Consider the following 7,291-nt stretch of genomic DNA (forward strand, 5'->3'; position numbering starts at 1 on the left):
ACCATGCCGGAAACTAAGGAAATTTTCAAAAACATGTCAAAAGAAGATAGAAACCAATGGGACAATTTGACAGTGAAGTAAATAATGACAAGAATGCATTATAACTCATTAAATTTAGGGGAAAAAAGAATTCATGAATCTATACCAATACTAAATTAAAATAAAAGTCAAGGGAGGAAAAGCTCTTCTCTATATAAGAATGCCAACTGACAAATGTCAATAATCATTTGTAACTCTCAGAGTAAAAACTGATTCAAGCCAGTATCATGAATGGATGCTAAAGTCACTGGTGAGAAATTATCAGGCTATGGCATATTTACAGTTTCAAAGTATAACTCCATAGATTACTTATTAATTACCAAGGGGAAAAGACATCTTTACAGATGGATAAGTAAACAGCGGTATAGAGAAAGAGAAGAGGTGGGGAGAGAAAGAGAGAGATACAGGTAGAGATAAAGGTGGAGAGAGGGGGAGAGAGGTAGAGACTGAGATTTATGCAACTGGTTTGGTCAGCATCTTTGGTTGCAGCCAGTGAATGTTACTGATCTTGCTGACCTCTAATTGGCCTTTTGTCAGGGTATAAAACCTGTTTCTGGGTATATTTCAACTATTAGATCAGCTTGCTTTTAATTTTCTTCTCAGATATGTTACTTATTACTTCTGATATCCATTTCATGCCTGACAATTGTGGGAGGACAGCTCCAATTCATCCATTTCACAAATCTCATCCCATAGTACTGATAAGAATGTGATTTTTTGTGATTATATGAAATAAAATAGCAGTCTGTGCCTAGTTAAAAACTTAATGTATTTAAACCAGTTTTCTTCCTGTCATTTTGAATTTGCCTGGAATTATCTAACTGCTAATCCCTCATTAATGAGTAATAAAATTTGAAACTTACTCAGATAAATATGCCTAAGAAGTTTTGCTTCAAGAATACAGAGACATACATATACATAAGGACGCTGGGGGAAAAAAAGAGGGAGACAGCAAGCAGAACATTCAAAATCTTGAGAAAATCCTAGAAACTAACACAGATGGGATCAAGCTGACGGAGAAAATAAATAAGTGGGAAGCAGCCGCATAGCACAGGGAGATCAGCTCGGTGCTTTGTGACCACCTAGAGGGGTGGGATAGGGAGGGTGGGAGGGAGACACAAGAGGGATGGGATATGGAGATATATGTATACTTATAGCTGATTCACTTTGTGCTACAGCAGAAACTAACACAACATTGTAAAGCAATTATACTCCAATAAAGATGTTAAAAAAAAAAAAAGGAACTTGAGTTCAAAATATGGAAGATGAGACCAACGCTTCCCAAGGGCATTTCAGAGAAGCTCTAAGTCTAAAGATCAGATATAGGCTACAGGGCAATAATCCAGAGAACAAGCTACAAAGCAACATTCTGAACAGTTAAATTAGAAGGCACCACTTCTCCCTCCCCTTCTGTACCACACACACACCTATATAGCATACTCAGGTCTCAGTGGTCAGTATCTTTTACATCTAGGTCAAAATCTAAAAATGATTCTTTCTTAATTTGGGTTCCTCAAATGCAGAACTCCAGGCAAAGACTTTTAATTTATTTGGAAGGTGATTCGAGGAGGCGCAAGTGAGGAAGTGAGACCAAGAAGAGAAAAAACTAATAAAGGAGGTGTTAATGAGAAGAGCAACAGTGTAGGCAACTGGATGTAATCCTATCTGAGAAGTGGAAGATGATTTCCTAGAATTGTCCTGCCAGAGACTGGGAAGCTGGGGCATTTATGCGCTGACTGAGGTATATGTGACCAAGAAGAATAATCATGAAAACCCTAAGGAGAAAAAAAAACTACTGGGGTGAGGGGTTGTGCAAAGCAGCACTACCAGATAATAAAACACATTCTAAAACAGCATAGTAATTAAAACAGTGTGGTAATGGCAATCAAGAGAAAGACACATACAACTAAAAATCTAAAATTAGATTCAAATGCCTATCCAGGCACAAGGAAAATTCCAAATAGATCAGAGGTCCCAATGTAAAAAGGGGGAAAAAACGGTAAATGTACTGGATGAAACCCAAGTGAAGTGGGGAACTTTTTCCTATGATGCAAAATTCAGAGGTAGTAATAAATTCAACTACACACAAAGAAATTTTAAGGCTCTACATCGAAAAATACTGTAGGCAAAGGAAAAAATGCAGAGGAAAAATGAGAAAAGATAGCTGCAATCTATACCAGAATATACAAAGAGCTCCTGGAAATCTGAAGGGGAAAAAAAGACCAACAGGGCTTCCCTGGTGGCGCAGTGGTTGGGAGTCCGCCTGCCATGAAAGGGACACAGGTTCGTGTCCCGGTCTGGGAGGATCCCATGTGCCGCGGAGCAGCTGGGCCCATGAGCCATGGCCGCTGAGCCTGCGCGTCCGGAGCCTGTGCTCCACAACGGGAGAGGCCACAACAGTGAGAGGCCCGCGTACTGCAAAAAAAAAAAAAAAAAAAAAAAAAGACCAACAATCTGATAGAAAAATAGTAAAATGATATAAACAGATATTACACAAAAAGAAAAAACATAAAAAAGGGCCTTAAACCTAAAAAAGATGCTCATAACAGGAGAAACAAACATCTATAAAACACCACAGCACCATTCCTCACCTATCTGACTGGCAAAACTCTAAGTTTGACCACATACTTTGAGGATAAAACTGTGGGAAATACGTCCTCTCATCCACTGCTGGTGGGAATGCAAAATGGTGTTGTAATACCTACTGAGGAGAATTTGGCAATATCTAAAAAAATTATGTATTTGTCTTTCGAGCCAACAAATTTCTAATAGGTACCTATGCTAAAAATACACTACCAATATTACTAAATGACTAAAGCACTAGGTTATTCATTGTGGCATTATTTGCAATAGCAAAGGATTAGAAATGATCCAAATGTCAATAAAAGGTCAATTAATAAGCTATAACATAATCACACAAAGAAATTCTGTGAAGCTGTTAAAAAATTGAGGAAAAAACTTGTGCATAATATGGAGTAATCACCAAGATTGCATTTTTAAGTGTAAAAAGGTATAGAACAATATACGTAAGTATGTAACCCCTTGTGTAATATAGGTAGAATGGTGCAATAGAAATATATATATATATATATTTGCTTAGCTGTTAAAAATAAAGGGGAGAATGGGTAACCAAGAATTGAGATAAGCTGTTATCTATAGAAGAAAGGGAGAACAGAACAGAAGGAATAGTGTCTAAGTCAGTTCAGGCTGTTATAACAAAATGCCATTAAGTGGGGAGCTTATCAACAACAGAAATTCATTGCTCACAGCTCTGGAGGCCAAGGGTCTGAGATCAGGGTGCCAGCCTGGTCAGGTTCTGGTGAGAGCCCTCCTCTGGGTTGCAGACTGCCAATTTCTGGTCGTGACCTCACATGGCAGAAAGAGGGTATCAGGGTAATGCTGGCCTCACAGAATGAACTGGACAATATTCCCTTCTCTTCAATTTTTTGGAAGAGTTTGTGTAGAGTTAGTATAATTTCTTCCTTAAATGTTTATTTAGTAGAATTCACCAGTTTTCTGGAGTTTTATTTATGGTAATAATCTTAACTAAATGTTCCATTTCTTTAATGGATATAGAAATCATCAGATTATCTATTTTTTTCTTGAATGAGCTTTGGTAGTTTGTGTCTTTCAAGGCATTTGCCCATTTCATCCAAGTTGTCAAATTTATTGGCAAAATATTTTTCAAGATATTCCCTTATCATTTTGATATCTGAGGTGACGTCACCTCTCTCATTCCTGATACTAATAATTTGTTTCTTTCTCTTTTTTTCCCTAAAATCCAGCTAGAGGTTTATCAATAGTATTGATCTTCTCAAAGAACCAGGATTTGGTTTCATTGACTTTTATCTATGTTTTTTCTCTTTTCTATTTTATTAATTTCTATTAGTTCCTTTCTTTAGCTTGCTTTGTTTTAATTTGCTCTTTTCCCCTTAAGGTGAAAGCTGAGTTCATTGTTTTGAGAACTTCCTTCTTTTCAATCTATGTTAAGTGAAGATAACAGAGTGTTATAAATTATAAAACAGAGTGACTTTGGTGCTATAAATTTTCTTTAAGTACTGTTTTAATGGTATCCCACAAATTCTGATATGCTGTGTTTTCATTTTAATTCAATTTAAAATATTTTTTAAGTGTCCTTTTAATTTCTCCTTTGATTCATGAGTTCTTTAGAAGTGTGTTGTTTAGTTCATGAACACTTGGGGATTTCCAGATATCTTACTATTATGTATTATCAATTTAATATTATACCATCAAGCAATTCTCTGGACTCTCCCTTAACTCTTCAAAAGTAGCATCATTGGAAGGAGACAAATTCTTTATATGGTAATCTACCAGTCTGGGGGCAGTAGGCCATGGCAAGGGAGAGGTTGGAAGAGTAATTTTTAAGAGTGGCTGGTCTATATTCACCTTTCAACAGTTTGTTACCGCAGCAGGAGTTTAGTCCTGTCCTAATACTATCCTGTAGACACCAGGCTTTTTGGGTTTTGCAGATGTAATTAAGGATCTTGAGATGAGGATTATCCAGGCGGGCCCTTAATCCAATGACAAATGGATTTAAGAGAAGGGCAGGGGGAGATTTGAGACAGAGAAGAGGGAGGAGAAGATGCAGACACACAGAGAGAAGATGATGTGAATATGGAAGCAGAGACCAGAGTAAAGCAGCTCCAGGCCCAGGAATGCTGGGACAGCCACCAGAAGCTGGAAGAGGCAGGGGATGGACTCTCTGCCAGAGTCCCAAGGGGAGCAATACCCTGGTACATTTCAGACTGCTGGCCTCCGTAACTGTGAAAGAGAGAGAAGACAGTTGTTTTAAGTAACAAAGTTTGCAGTAGTTTGTTAGAGTAGCCACAAGACCACAAAACACCAACACATACTCATTACACACACACACACACACACACACACACACACACACACACACACACCCCAAACCTGAAGTCTTGAACCTCCTCAGTGGTTCTTACGTTTTTGATGTTAATTTCTCAGACCGATGCTTCTTCTCCCCAGTGTGGCTTTTAGAAGATGAAACTAACAACCCCTCTAGATCACCACCTTATAATAAAACACAGCCTGTGGCATGTGTATTCATTTACTTATCCATCAAATATTCATATAATGCCTATTATGTTCCAGACACTGTTCTTATGTTGAGGATAACAGAAGTGAACAAAACAGAAAAAAAATCCCTCTCCTCGTGGGTTTTACAGTAGTGGAGGTAGACAGAAAATAAACAAAATCTACTATATAAGAGATGGTGATAACTGGTGGGGGGATAAGGATAGGTGTACGATTTAAAATAGGACAGTCGGGGCTTCCCTGGTGGCGCAGTGGTTGAAAGTCTGCCTGCCGGTGCAGGGGACGCGGGTTCGAGCCCTGGTCTGGGAGGATCCCACATGCCGCGGAGCAACTGGGCCCGTGAGCCACAACTACTGAGCCTGCGCGTCTGGAGCCTGTCCTCCGCAACAAGAGAGGCCGCGACAGTGAGAGGCCCACGCACCGCGATGAAGAGTGGCCCCCGCTCGCTGCAACTAGAGAAAGCCCTCGCACAGAAACAAAGACCCAACACAGCCATAAACAAATAAATAAATTTAAAAAATAAAATAAGACAGTCAAGGAAGACTTCTCATTTAGCAAGTGATAACAAGTAGAAGCCTGAGAAGGTGATGGAGTGAGCCCCACACATATCTGAGGGCACAATTTCCAAGCAAGAAGAATTGCAAAGGCAAAACTCTGAGCAGGAAATTAATTGGTAACTTGAAGAACATCAAGGAGGCCACTGTGCCTAAGCAAAGAGACCCAGTGGATAAGAAGAAAGAGAAAAGGGCGGAAAGCTATCATCATGTAGAGTCAGTGTAGAGACTTTACTCTGAGTGAGATGTGGAAAAAGTAGTATAATGTACTTAGATGTAAAGGAGTGCCTCAGTTACTGTGTTGAGCCTAGAGCAGGGGGTGAGGCAAGGGTACCTGTAAGGAGACCAATTAAGCTATTGCAATAATCCCTATGTTGTATGATTGTAGCTTGTACTAGTGGTATTGGGAAAGAGTCAAATTCTGGATGTACACTGAAGGTAGAGCCAACAGGTTTTGCTCATAGATTGAATGTAGGGGTGATATGGAAGAGAGGAACCGTAGATGACTCTAAGGTTTCTGGCTTGAGTAAGCAGAAGGAAGAACAAGACAGAGGGAGACACAAATTTGGGATGGGGCGGAGTTCAGTTTAAAATGTGCTAAGTTTGGATTGTCTCCGCATTATCAACATGGAGACGTCAGGGAGGAAGCTGACCCGAGAGCCTGGAAATTAAAGGGAAAAAAATCCAGGCTGGAGATATAAATACGTGTTTTCAACATCTAGATGGTATTACTGCATCAAGTCTATATGAGATCACCTAGAGGTAAGTTTAGATTCAGGAAGAGCAGCTCTGGGACACTGCAACATTTAGTGGTCAAAGAATTGCAGAAAATGCAGTGAAGAAGATTGAGGAGATTCAGCCAATAAGGTTGGAGGAAAATCCAGAAGCCAAGTAGAAAAATACTTCAAGGAAAAGGGAATGATCAATTGTGTCAAGTTCTCCCGAGAGAAATCAGGTAAACTAAACATTGAGAATTGACTACTGGATTTTGCAGCATAGAAGCCACGGGTAACTTTGACTAGAGAAGTTTCTACCTTGAGTTTTTATTTATTGTTTGCTTAACTTATTTTTTCTGAGAAGCAGAAATGTTCTAAAATCTCCAATTTACTATTGTATTTGTGTCAATTTGTCCTAGTGTCTCCAATCATTTTTTCTTTATATATGTCAATGAAATATCATTTGGCTCATAAATTTTCCAAACAGTTTTATCTTACTTGAACTCTCCTCTTAACAGTAAAAGATTATTTTTCCTGTTAAATGCTTTACGTTGAATTCTACTTTATCTTACTGTGATCTCTAAGTTAATACTTCTTAGAATTATACCACAATCAGGCAAAGCCCACAGATGTTCCATCAAAATTGAAAGAAAAATACAAAGGACAAAGTAACTTAGTTAGAACTGAAAGCCCATTTTATTGCTCAGAGCAAATGTTTTCTCCTGCAGCAGACGCCAAAGCATGAATGTGATTTTTAGATTTCTGTTCAAAGCTAATACAATAAACAGCCTCCCTACTGGTGGACTGATCTTTTTGTCACCACTTACTGACCTTGCCCCTCTCTACTCTTTCCCCTGTCCCTGCTTCCCATCCTCCATATCTCATGAGTTATCTCCTTAAAAGCTA

This window comes from Monodon monoceros, unplaced genomic scaffold (genome assembly GCF_005190385.1).
Source record: "Monodon monoceros isolate NGI ecotype Baffin Bay Population unplaced genomic scaffold, NGI_Narwhal_1 Super_Scaffold_20, whole genome shotgun sequence".
Taxonomy (NCBI): Eukaryota; Metazoa; Chordata; class Mammalia; order Artiodactyla; family Monodontidae; genus Monodon; species Monodon monoceros.